The sequence below is a fragment of the Sorex araneus genome, chromosome 5 (genome assembly GCF_027595985.1).
Source record: "Sorex araneus isolate mSorAra2 chromosome 5, mSorAra2.pri, whole genome shotgun sequence".
NCBI lineage: Eukaryota > Metazoa > Chordata > Mammalia > Eulipotyphla > Soricidae > Sorex > Sorex araneus.
The window spans coordinates 106,520,080-106,540,186 of NC_073306.1; the positions used below are offsets into that span (position 1 = coordinate 106,520,080).

Below are 20,107 nucleotides of genomic sequence, written 5' to 3' on the forward strand. Positions count from 1 at the left end.
TGTAGTTTTGGGATTAAACCCAGACTAGGTGCATCATTGTATTATCTCCTGCATGAAAAATATTTATTTATAATACCACCCATTTTAAGAATTTAAATAATTTCTATTTACTCTCCACTAAAAGTTTTCACTGCTTCACTTTGAATTTTATTTAGAAGCATGATTCAAATCATATATTTTTCAAAAACTCTTTTCTGTTGTCCAAAGGTAGAAATAATTGATTCTTCTGAATATTCCTATCATTTCTATCATCTCTTATGCTTGTGCTTGACAACACTTTCTGCTACAATGCACATGAATATAAACAGAAACATACCCGACTATATGTGTATGTAGATATATGTGCATGCACACATATATACACATATCTTAGCTCTTAAACTAAGTTCTGAGTCTATTACAAAATGGTCTATGGGAAATTTATGCTTGGGTTTTCCAGGCTATCTGGGTGCTGATGCTGAGAGATCAGTAGCAACCGGTCTTTTCCAAAAATGCATGTCTGAAGAGATGATTTAATCCATTTCTTTGTCCTGGTAACAAATAAAATTCATGGTCTTGACTTTGATCTTAAATTATTTTTATCAGTTATTATCAACAAAACATTACTAGAAGGCATGCAATAGAAGAAGTGGAAATGAGAAAAGTGTTCTGTTGGATATTAACCCTAAGTACTGTAGGTTCCTGTCTTCCTCCCAGGGATGCTTACAGTGCACTTGAGAGCACCTCTAATCCCTGAGTTTATCTTTAACCCACACTTTGTTACAATTCCCCAAGTCAGGGTTGGTTATAAGTCAAACTTTCTGGTAATTCTGGACTTTTTATTTGTAATTAATTACTTGCTTTTCTATTCCCCTTATAGTCTTTTAAAATATTTTACTATAAAGCAGTGTTCTTTGCTAAAACACAGAAAGACCATTAATGCTGTGACCCTAATATTTGAGAGTTGATTGACTCTAAAACATATATACTCCTGGGCATCTGTCATAGGTTACTTGACTCAGGCTCTGGTTGCTCAGTTCCTAAGACCCCAAAAAGGGGGATCCCATGGCAGGACTTGGATGGAACCAGGATGAGTGGCAAAGCAATCCTGGCATTGAATTGGGACAGTTTAGAAAGCACAAAAGAACAATGGCTTGATAGAAGCCATTATGACTTAAGAGATAGTTGGAATCTATATCTCTTATTGTTTATCCATATGACTGTATTAATAAGAAATAAACTTAATTGTTTAATATGTACAATTAAAGGGAAAGAGAAAAGCAATATAGATGTCCCTGGGAGACAGTGTCTCTTGGAATTAATTCCCCCAAGAGAATTGTCTGTCAAAATGCTTTACCTCTATAAATGATAAATTACACCTATGTGTGGTTCTATACCTCAAAATCCTTCAGATGTGCTATTAGTATGCTAACAGGACTGCATTAAATGGACCATTTTGATCATCAGTCTGTGGTCTAAATCTCTGTCCCTCTGCTGGGGAGCCCCGGGCCACTGAAAGCATGTGTCACACAGTGACTTTTGAACTCACAGGTCCATTGTACTTTCTTTTTTCTTTTTTTTCTCTGTGGGTCACACCCAAAAGTGATGTACAGGGGTTATTCCTGCCTCTCCACTCAGAAATTACTCCTGGGGGTGCTCAAGGGACCATACAGATGCTGGGAATTGAACCCAAATTGGCTGCTTGCAAGGTAAATGTCCTACCTGCTGTGCTATAGCTTCAGCCCTGGTCTGTTGTACTTTAAAGACTCAAAATTAAAGTCAAATCCACTATGAGTAAATACCTTTGAGTACCAGTATGTTTTATCCTAAATTTTAAAAATATGCATGCCCCAAACTTTTGAATATCATACTCATGTTAATCTATCTCCCTTCTTTTCTAAATAAACTTCAAATAGAAGATGTGAATTAGCATAAGGACATGTTATTATTAATTCTCATTTTAGATACTAATAATAAAGGGAAGCATTATGCAAGTCAAAGAACAACGAAGAGCAATATATTACTGGAACACAGATGCTATCGTAAAAAAAACAATAAAACTCATTGGAGTAAAAAATTGTAAAAACAGTTATTCATAGAGACTTTTCACAGCATCAAAAGAAAAGTGTAAATTTAATAAATTAGGACCAGAAAAAATGTATTATAATTACAAAAATGAAGTACAAAAAATACAAACGCAACTTATTGTTAAACATGGCTACAATTTCCAGAAACATGGAATTCTATTTATTTATTTATTTCTTCATTCATTCATTTATTCATTCATCTATTTATTTATTTATTTATTTATTTATTTATTTATTTGCTTTTTGGGTCACACCTGGCAATGCACAGGGGTTACTCCTGGCTCTGTACTCAGGAATCACCCCTGGCAGTGCTCAGAGAACCTATGGGATGCTGGGAATCTAACTCGGGTCGGCTGCATGCAAGGCAAACACCCTACCCGCTGGCTACTGCTTCAGCCCCTGGAATATATTTAAAGGGAAAGGAACTCTAGGTGCTATTCCATCTTCTGAAAGCTAAGCTTGGGCATCCTTTATAGACTTCATATACTCAGCTAGCTTCTAAAGATAACCCAAGTGAGATTAATGATTTCTCTTTCAAAGAATATGTTGTCATCTGTAAACTTGGTGTGGAAAAAAATGTTAAAGATGAGGTTAGAGAAATAGAAAAGGTTTTATCTGGCTAAACTGGACAGAAGTAAATGGAATACTAGGCCTTGGCCTTGATGCTCATATTGAGGATTTTGAAGACCACACAGGGGTCTCCTGATGGAGTTCAGCTCTTAGAAACAACCTTTATATAGATTATCTGAAAAAAATTATTCTAAGCACTAGTGAAGAGACTTATTTGTAGTTTCTATATTAACAATGAACGGGGACATAGAATACAGTTCCTTCCATTTAGATGAGATGGCATTATATCATTTCTAATCTTGTGTTTCACTGAAACCTTCATTTCTGAGATCACACAATCTATTATTTTAAAACAGGTAAATTCTCAAGTTAGGGATCCCAGCCTACCTCTGGCCACCATAAATGTCAAATCCCCACAAGTTATAAATATCTTCTCTCTTTGTGATTTCATTGGCTGTTTCTGTTTCTATGATCTTGTTCATTTCTTTTAACCTTGTAATGCATTTTATTCTTTAGTTCCCTTCCTTCTCTATTCTTGCTGGTCTCTATTTTATATTTTTCCTCCCCCCTTTTCCTTTATTTTTCTGTGTTCCCCTGAAAACCAAAACTGAAGATACTTTAGACTTATTTGTAGATTAAGCAGATCCTTGTGAACAAGCTGAACCTTAGCTTGACCGAAAATTTAATATTTTATTGGTATGTAATTTTACAAAGTAAAAGAAAATTTGTATAAAGATATTTCATTTTGACATAGGTATAAGTACAAAATCACTGTCACTGTCAGTATCATCCTGTTGCTCATCGATTTGCTTGTGCAGGCACCAGTAACATCTCCATTGTGAGATTGTTGTTACTGTTTTTGGCATATTGAATACGGCACGGGTAGTTTGCCAGGCTCTGCCATGAGGGCGAGATACTCTCGATAGCTTTCCAGGCTCTCTGAGAGGGACGAAGGAATCGAACCTGGGTCAGCTGCATGCAAGGCAAACACGCTACCCACTGTGCTATCACTCCAGCCCAAGTACAAAATACTTAATATAAAATAGTAACTTCCAAAAGATCATGAAATACACATATAAATTATATGAATTAAAACAACTGCACATAGAGATGATTTAAATTAGCATTATTATATTAGAAAATATTGATACTCATGTTAGTGAATTAATGAAATTTACTATTTAGCACTGGATAAACTGATTACTGGATTTAACCAGTGATCAGTTAAATCAGTGCTTGTGATTCTTTTACCATGCTAATATCCCAGATTATATGTTTCTTTTATTCTCTTTGAGTCCTGAAACAGCCCTTATTTCTCCTGTGTTTTTCATTAAAAAAATCTCAATATTTGAGAACTCTAAGAAAAGTAATTTAACTTCTGTGTGGGACATCAATTAACCCATATATTAAAAAAAATCTAGAAATTTTGGGTGCTTTGTTGGGCAATATAATAGACAAATATATGCATGAGCATCTTTTACATTATATCACTAAATACAAATGTTTTCCAATGCAAAGACTGTTAATGCCAATTAAGTCTTAAGACTCCAGAGTAAAAGCATAAAAAAATCATTATTCTGTCATCTCTTTATACATTAATTTATTCACCAAACAATAATACTGTACATCTTATAAAGCAATTTTTCCTTAGGAATTTTCATCTTTGAAGCTTGAAAACTCATAGGAATACATCAAGCTAATAAACAAAAAACAGGTTATATATATATAATTTCAAATAGTAAGATTAAAATAAAACTGATTAATATGATAAAATATTTATTTTGCATAGAGTGTAATATTAGTTGGAGGATAAATACTGTTCATTCCACATTTTAGAATGACAGAAAAGATGTATTATAGTAAGTAAAAGTGAATAAGAAGGAGATACAAATTTTATATTTTAAAGTCTCTCTAGACTTGTGACAGCAATTCATAGAGTATTTCTAAGCTCATTTCTTTCTTCAATAAGTATTATAAACCATATATAGTGGTATTAAGAGAAAAATAAGTAAAATGGGACAAGTGAATGAAAAATAGCTAATCAGAGTAGACATGTATTATTATACTTTATCACAATCACAAATGCCTTTGAACTATAAAATTATAGAAACATAGTTGAATAGGAACTTGATAGCCAATTAGTCTGGGTTCTCTCAACTGTGCAAATAATTTCTACAACTTCGAAGACTAATAGTTATCTCATTTCTGACTCCACACAGGAGGCCCATAAATCCATGGGATAGGTTTCTTTTTATTAGGTTGACAAATTTAGCTGTTAGTCACTTATTAAAATTGAGCCAAAATCTGCTGAATTCTTCACATTGATCCAAGTTCTGCCCTCTGGAGCAAGACAGAACTTACCTCCTACAAAACGGAGGGTTAGATTAAGATATCTGACTTGTTTTTAAAAACATCATTAGATTTTCTGAAATATATGAAAATGTGTTTCACAATATTAAGGGAGAAAAAAGACATTCAATTAATTATTTTTTTTGGTGCCTGGGTTATTCCTGACTCTGAGCTCATAAATCACTCCCAGAGATGCTCAGTGAATCGTATGAGGTACCTGGGTTGGCCCCTTGCAAGGCAAAGAAGCCACATCCGCTGTAAAGAACTACACCCCATCCCACCCAAGGACATTTTTAAAATTAACATAATGAAGAAAGGAAGAAGAAGAAAACCTCTCCTTATACGAAGGAATTTAAACTACAGAGGAGGAAGATCACTAGGCAGAGGACTAGAGACCATAGAGCACATCCAAAGTGACTCGGATAATGCCCTAGAACACCAGTGTGCTGTAGCATCTCAATCCCCAGGGGCTAACATTGAACTGCAGGCTCAGTTGGTCAAGAATTGGTGGGATAATTCCCAAGAATCATTTGGGAGACTGCTCCCAAAGAAGTGAAAAATATAGGAAAGGTCTAAAAAGTAGAATCTTATTTTATAATTCATGTGCATAGATTTTATATATGTACATACACTAACATCATCAGTATTTAATCAATATTTTTAACCTAAAATTTTAAATGTTTGTGCAACAAGTTATAAAAATATTTCATTTAAATTAAAAAAGACTTTTAATTGAAGGAAGTAATTTTAGCAATGACATTTTAGTTAAATAAATAGTATAAAGTTAAAAATTAATATAAGCATCACATTATAGAGAAACCAAAAATTTCTAAATTTGCAATTTGGAATAGCTGTATTTCTAGAACATCTGCTATGCTATTTTGACAGGTGTTTATTAATATGGATGTCTAATCAAATCTCTTGGCTGATAATAACTTGGCAATTCAACATCCTAAATATTGTCAAAATCCTTGATTATACGTTGAAAACTGTGGGTAATTGATTCAAGGCTGTTTCCTGTGACTAGATCAAATAATTAAAATCTGTTCCATGGATTTTGCCTTAGAATCACAATATTTTTTCTGAACTTTTAAAACATTTTAATAATGAGTATTTATAAAGAAGCAAAAACTTTCTTTAGTGTGTCTTGATTGAAATTTCTTTTTTTTTAATTAGTTTATTTTTAATTAGAGAGTCATCATGAGGGTACAGTTACAGATCCATACATCTTTGTGCTCATGTTTCCCCCATACAAAGTTCGATAACCCATGCCTTCACCAGTGCCCATTCTCCACCACCAGTAAACCCAACATCCCTCCCCCCCTCCCCAGTCCAGTCTCCCCCCACCCCACCCTGCCACTATGGCAGGAAATTTCTTTAGGTTTTTATTATGTAAATAAAAAAAATACTGTCCTGGGCTGGGAATGGTTTTACAGAGGGTTAGTATCAAAGTAATGCAGTGCAGATGCAAAAATACTATACTTTACAAGTATATGTATAATGATAAATAATTACAGTTTAGTCTACATATAATAAAAATATTTTATTTTTATAAAATTATAATTATAATAAAACATTTAAAAATCTCATATTTATTTTATAATATTATAAAATAAACTGTTTTTAAATAATTTATAATAAAAATAATCTCAATACAACTAAAAAATCTGAACCTGCATGAACTCAAGTGGAGAAGGGAACTTTTGTGTGCATGCAAGTCAGATAATTGAATTAATTAATTTTCCTTCCAAACCTGAGGTATAATAGTTCACATTAGCTTTGGTATTATTGTTGTATAGTTACAGTGCTCCTATGTCATGACACCACTAAATATTAAGATACTTCCATTTCTGAGGCAATGACCCTTCCCCTCAACCCCTAGTTTCCTCAGATCACAATTTTTCAATCTCAATTCTTTTGATCATTTGTGTATTCATCCGGGATTGTTTAATCCTGCTCTCAGTTTCTTTATACTCTGCATTTGAATAAGATCACCAGGTAATTTTCTTTTTCATTCTCACTTGGTTCACTTAGCATGACACTGAGAATTAAATTCCCTTAAAATTATTGAATAAGCTGTGTACATTAGCAGTCAAGAAGAAGTGATCTGTAGCCCTTGGCAATTTGCAAAGTAGCTTTGATTGATGATATTTGCATCTTAGATAGGAGCTGGAATTTTCTTTTAAGTATTTGAGGGTATGAAAACAATCTCCTGAAAACTTCTTTGGCAAATAGTATTAACTGTAAGTCTTTGGATTTCCAAGAAAAAAAATAGATTCTTAAACTTTAGATTTTGCCCTAGAATTTCTTACTTCCATCGTTTAGAATGGTTTCTACAATGGTTCTTTATTTTATATTAATCTAATATCATCACTGCCCAGTAGAATTTTATGAATAGTCTGATTTCTAATTCGGTAACAAGTGGCATCATGTTGAATGTTACTGAGCATATAACATGTTTTTTTACATCTAAAACTACCTAAAATTGCATTATTATAAATTGATTTTTATTTACTTAAAAAATCACACAATTATAGGATACACAGGGCAGTGTAGATCAATCTAAGCCATGCTACAGAACTTTCTCATTTAATAAAACTTGTTTCATTGAAATTAAGAATAGACAGTTCTGCTAAAATTTATTTTTTATCAGTGAGAAAAAAACACATCAGCGTCTTAGTCTATGATCTTTGGACATTTTCAAAGTAGAATAAATACACAAAAGTAAAAAACAAAATTTTTTGAATACAAATATATTCCAAATATTTTACACATTACCTAAATCAAGAGTTGCAAAACTATAAATAATTAAAATTCAGTTTATCATGTTTTTGTAAATAAAGCTTTATTGAAACAGCCACACTTACTCATTTGCATAATGTCTATGACTACTTTTGTGTTACAACTGTACAGTTGAGCAGTTATGACCAAATTATATATAATCAAAACCATATAAAGCTAACCCCCCAAACTGCTCATATATTAGTTATACAGCTCAAAATATTTTCTTTGAGGAAAAAGTTTTTGAAAGTTTCACATGATTAATAATTATGATAAATTCTAGGACAAAACTTCTCTTTTTATGTACTTTACTCAATGATTCACTTTATATTAGATATTATTAACATGATATATATGTATCATATTTATGTAACTTTTGATATCATAACATGAATATAATATATTTATAGATATCATAACATATACTGTACTCAGCAGTTTATATATTTCACTGTCACTGTCACTGTCTTCCCGTTGCTCATCGATTTGTCCAAGGGGACACCAGTAACGTCTCTCATCGTGAGGCTTATTGTTACTGTATTTGGCATATCAAATACACCACGGGTAGCTTGCCAGGCTCTGCCATGCGGGCGCGATACTCTCGGTAGCTTGCAGGGCTCTCTGAGAGTGGTGGAAGAATCAAACTCGGGTTGGCCACATGAAAGGCGAATACCCTACTGCTGTGCTATTGCTCCAGCCCACAACTACATATAAATTAACTTTTTTTTTTTTTTTTGCTTTTTGGGTCACACCCCGCAATGCTCAGTCAGGGGTTACTTCTGGCTCTGCACTCAGGAACCACTCCTTTTATATATTTATATAGTTTAATATTCACCAATAAAACTGCATGTATTTTCTTTCAATTTCCTAGGAAAAATGAATTTAAGTAGAAAAGGTAACAAAGTGTGTCTGTCTACAATTTTGGTGATTAGGGAGGATTAGAGCTAGAGTAGAACACAAATGTGCATTCCAAACTCATTTTATGGATAATAGCCTAAAAAGGTACAAGATCCCTAAGGACACAGATGCAATAAGCAATTAATCAATGCTTATTTACTGAGACACATTTATTTATGTAACCATCTTGTTAAGCTTCTCTGTTATTCAGAAGCCAGAAACAATAGGGTTGGAACTGGGACTATTTATTTTATTTCATATTAAATAAATGCAAGACACAGCCTTGCAGCTGAATGAGTAGGGAACCTTCTGAGTTGTTACTGTGGTTATACTACTCATGACAATAGTTCTCATCTCATTGTGACAGCAAAGAAAGAATGTCTTCAAACTAGACTCCTCATTTGGTTTTTGTAGGGTGTACATGCCATCCAGACACACAGAAATGAATGCATACATCAGAAAACATTAATGGTCTATAATTTAATAATATAAAAATTGAGAAAAATTGCAAAGTATATAGATGCCTCAGTTAAAGTTTCCCTCTTCAGGGGCTAGAGCGATAGCACAGCGGGTAGGGTGTTTGCCTTGCACTTGGCCAACCTGGGTTCAATTCCCAGCATCCCATATGGTCCCCTGAGCACCGCCAGGAATTAATTCCTGAGTGCATGAGCCAGGGGTAACCCCTATGTATCACCAGGAGTGACCCAAATAGCAAATAAAAAAATTTCCCTCTTCAGAAATGTTATATGGATGTTATCTTTGCAGTGTGGAATACAGAAGTACTCAAAAACAAAATTAACTAGTCATTTGTCATTTAAATTACATTACACAGTTCAACCAATAATATTTCATATGTTTTTATATTTTTAAATTACTTTATTCCAGAGTGCTGCCTTATTATGTATACTATGACATCAGTAGGTCATGTGGGGATGAAGATGACTAAAAATTATATGTGTACATAATTTATTATTTAAAAGTATCTCTGATTCTAGCAAAGGAGCATTTCCAAGTAAATCCCTGAATAATGAGGTAAGTACTATAAATGGCAAGCCACAAGCACTATCTTTGGCATTTTTGTTGGATGAGAACTACAGAAATTCTTTACTTATATAACCCAGATGAAATATTACTAAGCTGTTATTTGAAATGCAAAAAAGGACAAAGCAAATTACTGTACATTTCACAAATACATATGCTATATTTATGAAAATTTGGACAATATCCACAATAATATATTGGTAAATGAGGAGCACATTCTCACAGCCACTAACATACCCCTTATCTGAATAGACATGAGCAATTGTGTAAAACATTCTAAATATTCCTTAATTGTAGTTCCAAACAGAAAAACATTTAACTGACAAGATATTATGAATTTAATTTCTTGTTTGACAATTTGAGAAAATAAGTTTTATTTGTGGTGATGGTGTAGAATGACATATTTACAAATATTGGAACCAGAGTCTTTTAATAAATTTAGAGTATCTGAAAATTAATTTTCCCAGTGATGTGCATTATTATTCTTGTGTCATATATAGCCTCTTTATTGCTATGGAAGTTACCGTGATTAGGTACATGAACACACATGCTTTAGAGAAATAATAATCTCCTAACATCTAATGATACTTCTAACCACGAAAGTGGATGATTTGTTCTCTAAAGGTCTTTTAAACTCTACCTCAGAAACAAATTTGACATAATCTAATATCTGTCATGTTATAAAATCATAAGAAACATGCAAGCCCATGGTTGTGGGCCTACTATTTAGCAAATTGGATTTTGGGAAATAAAGGTAATTCAAATATCTATCTATCTATTTATACACATACTCTTATTGGTTGGCAGTTAACGAATGCACAATTTTTTTATACAAATAGCCTATTCTGAATTAATGAGATTTAAGACCCTCATTATAAGACCTATCTTATTAAATCAAACATGATTTTATTTGCTTTGGAAAGTTAAAAAATGTAAACAACTCACCAGGTAAACAAGGTAAAAGCTTTGGTAATATATTTTTCTGATATATGTTCAGTATTATTCTCAATAATCTCACAAATATTCAGTCAACCATCAATAATTAGTCAGTTTAATGAACATACTATGACATCTATTTTACCAAAGTTTTTCTTTTTGTTGTTCTCAAAACTTATGAAGAGTAACTTCACTGAAATACACCTTACTTATTACTTAATCAACACTTCTGCTTCATGAAAATCTGAAAGACTGGTGTAAAATGACCTTCTAATAGATACAAATCACCCTAAAACACTATTGAATATTTCAAAATCAAGAAATTCCTATTTGCAAAATGAGAATATTGAACAAAAAAATTGCTACATGTTCCAGCTCCTAAATTTTATAATCTTATGAATTTTTAAAATATATTTTAGAATTGCACAGCCTTCAAACTTCAGAGAAAAACTGTAGACATTGTGCTTACTAATAATTGTTCATATTTGTTTGTAATGCCTATGTTAGATATAAAGCAAATGTGGTTTTATTTTCAGCTATCTAAAACCATTAGGAAGACAGCCACACAGATGATCAACCATATGGCATTAATAAATGTATAACCAAGATAGACATGAAACATTTTAACAAAACTGCTAAACTAACCCATGAAATGTCATATATTACCTATTTAGCTGAGAGTTTTATTGCAGAGAAATTGTCATAACTAACAATTAACATAGGACTAAGCATTCTATCCTAAACAAATTAAGAAATATGAATGATCTTTCATCCACATTCAGTTATATCACCACACAATTATAGATATGAACAAATAACTTTAATGATATAAAAGAAACTATATGAATAGTATTTATACATCAAATGAGATAAAAATTACTATAGCTAAGAACATCACATTTTTATGGTAGATAAAATCTCTAGGGTTAATGAATTTTAGGAAGATCAAAGGGTCCAGAAAGATAGTACAGCCTGTAGGATGCTTGCCTTGCACATGGCTGAATCAGGTTCAATCCCTGGCTCCCCATCTGTTCTCCCAGCCCCGCCAGGAGTGATCCCTGAGTAGAGTATGCTCTGATCACCATGTGGTGTGCTCCCCCTAAACTAATAAAATAAAAAAACCCACAATTTTATGGAGATGAAAACTTTTACAACTAATTTCCAATGAGGTCGCTTAGAACAGATAAGGGCAACAAAACTAGATAATTTGAAGAACACTATGCCTTCAGGACTATATTGCCAAGGTCACCTTTTCTCTGAATTCATAAGTTGAAATTGTCCAATTTTGATCTTTTTAAAGATATCAATGCTTCAAACCTTATCCCATTCAGATATGAGATATAGAAAAGTAAAGTGAGAGAACAGACAAAACCAAATGAAAACAAATCTTTGGGCTCAAACAAGTCAAGATTACTAAACAGAGAAAAACTTATGCAGGATGGAGGAAAAAGCCTGTCTCATGAAATAATTTAACACTATACTAAATGATTTATTTAACATAGAAAACCACAGAATAAAAGAACAGTGGATAAATGGTATAACTAATAAAAGCCAAGTCAAATTGACACTAAGAAAATTAATAAGTAAAATAAACACATTGAAAACATTGTTAGTGTTACAAAGATGACACTTATACCTCACATTTCTCTAACATAGATAGTAAGATATGAATGTTAATTACATTGTTCTGCCTCTGATTGCAAATATAAATATTTTGGCATTATTATTCCATTATTCCTATTTTCTTCATTTGATCTCTGCAGTATTATATTGACTATCCCACCAATGGCCAACATCCAGAGACTGTAAGACTAGGCTCCCGGAAGAGAGTGATGCAATCTCTTGCCCCTCGTGCCTGACTGTCTTCACTGGGACAACATGGAGGGGACAGGTTGGTTGCTTTTCCCTCCCTGCTCCAAGCAGAGCCTTGACAGTTGAAGACCTCCAGAACTCAGCCACAGCCATACTCAAAGTCACTCTCCACACGTTCAGACGAGCCTCACACATGAAGGGACCAGCAGAGGAACCTAGGTGTGTGGGACCCGGGACTAAGATCTCCAAGCCTGCTCAGATTGGGACTGGGCCTTCTCCACACAGACGCCCCATTTTCCAATAGCTTCGCAGATACACCCACAAACTGCCCCCGGAGCCGTGTAATCCCACCTACGACCAACAACCAGAGACTTTAAGACCAAGCTCCCGCAAAGTGGCTGCGAAACATCTAATAGCCTTGTTCTCCCTCTTAGAGAACCTGACAAGCTACCAAGAGTCTATTGCCCCACGGGAGAGCCTTGTATATATATATATATATATACCTCTCGGAGAGCCCGGCAAGCTACCGAGAGTAATCTGCCCGTACAGCAGAGCCTGGCAAGCTACCCGTGGCGTATGTGATATGCCAATATGCCCAAAACAGTAACATTAGGTCTCATTCCCCTGACCCTGAAAGAGCCTCCAGTCATTGGGAAAGATGAGTAAGGAGAGGCTGCTAAAATCTCAGGGCTGAGTGTAATAGAGACGTTACTAGTGTCCACTCGAGTAAATTGACAAACAACGGGATGACAGTGATACAGTAATATTGACTATAGACCTGAAAATGATCTTTTTTTATTCCCTCAAAGGAATAAAAATGAAAACAGATTTGCTTATTCAATTCTATCGGAATTTCATTTTGCTTTGGTTTTGCTTTTTTGGGTCATACCCAGCAGTGTTTGGGGCTACTCCTGACACTGTTAGGAGTCATGCCTGGCAGTGCTCAGAGGAACATGGAGTCCTAAGTGTCACTGAGCAATCTCTCTGTTCCCTCTTACTGAATTTTTAAATAATCAAAAGTTAATAATGGCAAGACATTTTCTCCAAAGTCATTGCCCCATAAAAATAATTACTACCCATAGTTATTAAGTACAAATTTATATTTTCAATTGTCTCCATAAAATGGATGACATCAAAACAAACAAGAAAACATAACTTATTTTAACCTTATGAGATCAATGATATTTAGAACAATGTCACACACCTGTCTGAGAAAAAATTCTCAGTACAACAGACCAGTATGCAGAGCCATGATGAAAGAAAAGACAAAAAGAAGGTGCTTGGGTTTCTAATACACAGTTTATTGTTTTAGTGATTTGTCCAAACAGAGGATTGCCAAAGCAGAGTATTCAAGAATTTAACAGGAGAGATATAAAAAGCCTAAAAGTGGACATGTTCTGAACATTTCTATCTTCAGATTTTCCAACACAAATTAAACATTTCACAGAAAAAAAAACTATTGGAAATAAATAATCAGCACTGAACTTCCACTGTACTCAGCTGTGGGTCATTCCTGGTGATCCAAAAGTCCTAGTTGGACTTGGAAATAATTTTCTAATTGTTTAGGCTTTTATGTGCTCTCAGAAAGATGTTCCCTCAACCTAACACTTGCTAATGATCTGAATTTTTCTTATGATTTATCACTAATACCTTGAACATCTACCTGCTCAACAAAAACTCAGAAATGTCTCACTTCTCTGCCAATTTAAACTACTTTTGTAAGAATGTTGATATACTGTTTCTATTAATCAGATATTACTAAAGGACTGAAAGTCTATTTCACATATTTTCTATATATCCTAAATATATGGCAAACTCTCATTTGTATTAAGAATTATGTTTTATCAAATGCTGATCGTAATTAGACACATAAAGCCCATTGGAAGAAGAGACTGAATTACATCATCTCCTTTGATAATATGGAAAAATCTTTTTTACTAAGAAAAATGTAGATTTACAAGGCAAGAATGATAAGACAATAGGTAGTATATTTGTCTTGCATATAGCAAACCCAAGTTTGATCCTTTACATGCAATATTGGTCTCTAGAGTCTACCAGAAATGATTCCTGAGTGCAGAGTTAGGAATAAGTCCTGAGAGCTATTGGGTGCGGCCTGAAATACTTTTTAAAAATGTGCTTTCTTATTTATTTTAAGAATGTGAAACTGGAGTATGTATAACAATTACCTACAGTGCATTTGTGCTTGATAGTCTGAGTCATTAAAATATCAATTGTTCCAGTTATAACAAAGTTCATGATTCCATTATTTCTCAGATCTGCATAGTATTCTATTTATATATATATGTATATATATACCATATCCTCATAATTCATTTATCTGTCATTGGGCATCTAGATTAATTCTACATATTTGCTATTTTACTAATTGCTGCAATTAATAATGGTTTGCATATGTCTTTTTGAATGAATGAAGTAAGCCAAAAGAAGAAAGACAAACACATGATGATCTAATTTATCTGTGATACAGAGAATAAAGAAATGTAGTCAAGGGGAGAGGACTAGATTACTCTTGAACTCAGAATTTGAGGAGAATGTGAGAGAAGAAAAGAAATTGAGGGAGGAAGGAAGAATATGAGAAAGGGAAGTTATGAGGTAAAATAGGTCAGGAGTCTCACATAACAGAGTCTCATGTGTACTGGTAATGTGGGAAAGTGGTTATAACTATAAATTCAAAGCACAGAATTAACCACATTAGAAACATGAAATCTATATAAAAACCATAGAACTTTGAAGTGTAGAGGTTGAGGAGGCAGAAGGGAGTATATGAACATTGATGGAGAGAGAAGTTGACACTGGTGGTTGGTTTGGTGTTGGGATAGTGTATGCTAAAGACTCAACTATCAATTACTTTGTTAATCACAGTTCTTAACTTAAAATTAAAATAAATAAGCCAGAAAAAATGTTGTCTGTATAAAATATTTCTTTGCAAATATGTTATATCAAAAATAAATCGTATTTGTTAATTTCAGTGTGCTGCAAACAAGTAGCAAACTGGCAAATTCTGACTCACTGATTCATTCATATTTTCATTATGACAATGATGATAATTAGACTCTACAAAAGACTATAAACATGGTAGTCAGGAAGACATCTAATTTAGTGATGACTAACAAATAGAGCTCTCAAAGTCTGAAATTTAATATTTAATCAATCATAACGTAGTAATCAAGAATGAGAGAGAAAGGCTGGAGCAATAGCACAGCAGGTAAGGCGTTTGACTTGCGTGAAATGACTGGGGTTCTATTTCCAGCATCCCATATGGTCCCCTGAGCACCACCAGGGATAATTCCTGAGTGTAAAGCCAGGAGTAACCCCAGTGCATCACAGGTGTGACCAAAAAAGAAAAAAAATGATAGGAAAATGAAATAATAAATGAAACCAAAAATACTCTTTAGTTTGATCAAACTTCAGTTGACATCTTACAACCTACTTCTCCCTCTGGGAGAAACTAGCAAGCTACTGAGAGTTTTCTGCCCACATGGGACAGCCTCACAAGCTTCCCATGGTGTATCCATATGCCAAAGCCAGTAACAAGCTGGATCTCATTCCCCTGACCCTGAAAGAGCCTCCAATGCGGCATCGTTGGGAAGGCCAAGTAGAGAGAGGCTTCTAAAATCTCAGAGATAGGATGAATAGAGAGGTTACTGAGACCGCTCGAGAAATTCGACGATCAACAGGATTTTGTGATCGTGATCATAATCAGTTGACATATGTTCATTTTTCAAATAACCTGGAAATCTTATGTGCTTTATAGTTGCAATACTTTCTATCAAATTATGCCCTTAATAAATATAAGTATATTTTTGCCAGCAAATTTCCTTAAACTATAGGTGATTTGTTCAATCTTCAATTGCCATGTTATTCTCATTTTTATACTTCTCTCTCCCCACTCCCAACCCTAAGTAGCAAACATAAAATTCTCAGCATATTGAACAAAATTTATATTTCAAAAGTAATTATCCTCAACCTACATGCAAAACACAGGTTGAGGAAGAAAAGTATTCATTGCTCTTTATCCTCGGATATATAAAAGTGTTCAATTACCAATTTAGACTTGAAAGAGAAGAATAAAAGTACTTATCGTCCTCATATTTATGCCTTAACCATATCATGACATCAGAGACAGAAGCATAAACTGATATTTTACACATGCACAAGCCACAAACACACATAAATCATATATGAACAGATAGAAATAAGTCTTAACAAGAGACCCAAAACTGAGCATCTGGATTCACATACATAGTCAAATATTACCACACTCAAAACACTCCTTACCATATACGTTTTATGTTAGCTATCTTGACTTCCTTGGCACTTATATGTACTTGAATTATGCCCACAACTTATATTCTTATTTCCTTAGTCTATATTTTCCTAAGTCACTTGTCTTCTCCAGTTCATCTAATGATAATTCATTTTTATTTTTATTTATTTAATTTATTTTAATTTTTTTTCTTTTGGGGTCACACCCGGTGATGCACAGGGGTTACTCCTGACTCATGCACTCAGGAATTACTCCTGGTGGTGCTTGGGGGACCATATGGGATACTGAAAGTAGAACCCTGGTCGCTGTGTGCAAACGCCCTACCTGCTGTGCTATCACTCCAGCCCCTACAATTTATTTTTATTTTCTATTTCTTATCCAGAAATATATATGAGTCTACCCAAAATAATGTGACAAATGCTCATAGTTCTCCCATGAATATAGACGATAGAACATACAAATTAATCCAAATACAGCAATATTATCAGTTTTTTTTTAATTTTTGTTTCTTTGATAGAATATGACTGTCATAAACTAGATTTTTTTCGAATTATGGTTGAGGTATTATGGTTACAATAGTATTAAAAGTTATTATTATTATTATTATTTTGGTTTGGGCAGAGAGTCTCTTGCCCACATGCCTGGCTGTCTTCCCCAGGACCCCTCGGAGGGGATGGGCTCCAGCTTCCCTCCCCACCCTGAGCAGAGCTCCCGGCAGCCGAAGACCACTGGAGCCTAGCTAGAGCCACGCTCGAGGCCCCTCTCCACATGTTCGGACAGGCCTCATGCATGAAGGTACCGGCAGAAAAACCCAGGTGTGTGTAATCCCATCAACGGCCAACATCCAGAGAGAGACTTAAAAGCAAGCTCTCAGAAGATATCTTGTAGCCTACTTCTCCCTCTGGGAGAAACTGGCAATCTTCTGAAAGTTTCTTGACTACATGGGGCAGCCTTGCAAGCTTCCCATGGTGTACTCATATGCTAAATCCAATAACAAGCTGGATCTCTTTCCCCTGACCCTAAAAGAGCCCCCAGTGCAACATCCTTAGGAGCGCCGAGTCGAGATAGACTTCTAAGATCTCAGGGAAAGTATGAAATGAGAGGTTACTGAACCCGCCCGAGAAATCGGTGATTAATGGGATTTCGTGATCGTGATTTTGGTTTGGGGGCCACACCTGGAGATGCTCAGAGCTTACTCCTAGTGTGCTTATTGTGTTAATTTTTACCCTTTAACCATACAATATTTATGTAATGATTTACAATAGTGTTAAAATTTATGCTTTATGCATCCAATGTTACTGCACCCCTAAGTTTCCAATACCCCTCCACTATTGTCCGTAGCTACCATCTCCACATTCATTCCTATCCTTGTCTTCACAACACACCCCTTTACCTTTTACCTCTGACCACACAGGACTTTGGCAACTATTGTTCTGATGTTTAATGAGGTATTTTTTTTTTTCCTTTCTGGGTCACACCCAGTGATTGCAGGAGTTACTCCTGGCTCTGCACTCCGGAATTACCCCTGGTGGTGTTCAGGGAAACATATGGGATGCTGAGAATCAAACCCAGGTCGGCCGTGTGAAAGGCAAACACCCTACTCGCTGTGATATTGTTCCAGCCTGATTTTCAGTTTTTACCCCCAATGGCTAATGTTGATTTTCTTGATTTTGTTTCCATATTACATATAAATGAAATCATCCAGAAATCGTCTCTCTTACCTTTTGCTTATTTTGCTTAATGTGTTACTGACTAGTTATATTCATGTTTTCCAATAACACAAGATTTTTCTTTATTTTGCTTATATATGAGTAGGATACTATTGTGTATGTATACTACAATTTTTTATCCTTTCATCGATTTGAGAACATGATAGTTAGTTCCCAGGACTTGGCTATAGAAAACAGTACTTCAGTGAACTGGAATGTGTAGATATATCTTTCCAAATTAGAGTGTTTGCAAGTTTCTGAGAGTAGTTAAAATATAGTATAATTTATGTATCGTATAGCAGTCTTAATGTCAATATTTTTACAAATCTCTACACTATTTTTCAATGAACCTATTTACAGTTCCACCAATAGTGAATAATGGTTTGCTTTTTCTCCACATATTTGTCAGGAATTGTTTCTGGCCCTTTAGATGTAATGTGTGTTCAGTGAAGCAAGGTGATATCTCATTATCATTTTAATTTGCATTTCCTCGATAAGTCAGGATAAATACTTTCTCATATATTATTGTTTGTTACCTGCACATCTTTGAGGAAGTGTCTATTCAATTACTTTCCCCATTTTTTGATGTGCTTGTTTGGTTTTATTTATTGTTTAATTTTGAGTTTCATGGGTACTTTAATATTTTGGCTACTAGTCCTCTGACAGACTGGAGCTATAGCACAATAGGTAGGGCGTTTGCCTTGCACGTGGCCGACCTGGGTTCACATCTCCCATCCCTCTCAGAGAGCCTGGCAAGCTACTGAGTGTATCCCACCCGCACAGCAGAGCTTGGCAAGCGACCAGTGAAGTACTCAATATACCAAAAACAATAACAACAAGTCTCACAATGGAGACGTTATTGGTGCCCGCTTGAGCAAATTGATGATCAACAGGATGACAGTGCTACAGTTCAGTGCTACAGCCCTCTGACAGGTGTATAGTGTAAAATATTTTCTTTTATTCACTGGGGTATGATTTTATTTTTATCATAGCTTTTTTTGTACCATAGAAGCCTTTTTAATTTGATGTAGTCTCATGTGCATACTTTTGCTTTTGTTTTTTTTTGCTAATAGAATTCTATCACTGATAATTACCTGAGCTCTTCCTACATTTTACATTATGTATTTTATTTATTCGTGTTTAACATCAAGGTCTTTAAGCCATTTTGAATTAGCACTTGTGTCTAGTGTAAGTTGGTTGGTCTGATTTCAATCTTTCATATGTGGCTTACCACGTTGACCAATATCATTTGTTGGAAGAGTTTCATGAAAATATTATTCACCATGTTTGTTTAAAATCATAACCCAGTTAACCAGTGATATTAAAAAAAAGTGATAAATGCTTTTCAAAGCTTGAAGAATTAATCAAGTTTCTTAAATTGAAATTGAATATTAAATCACAATTTATCATTTAACAATATTTTATGGAAAGTACAGAAAGCTTTATCTATTAGTTAATAAATTTGAGATGGCAAACTTAGAGACAATGTTTGAAACAGGAGGTTGACTCATGCTGACATCAGCAAATTTTGACTTTGATACCTGCACCTTGATTCTCTAACTTGAATAACAAAACATTTAAAGGTGCTATATATTTTTCTCTGACTCTAGAAATACAGGCATCTGTCAAAATAGACTAGTCTTAAGTTTATTATGCTT

The 20,107-nt window shown here is 34.3% G+C and overlaps 1 protein-coding gene across 1 annotated transcript in view; it reads right to left on the bottom strand.

The window, feature by feature from the left end:
- CTNNA3 (catenin alpha 3) overlaps nucleotides 1–20,107 on the bottom strand; it is a 1,605,010-nt gene that overhangs the window by 70,072 nt on the left and 1,514,831 nt on the right. The window lies entirely within an intron of this gene.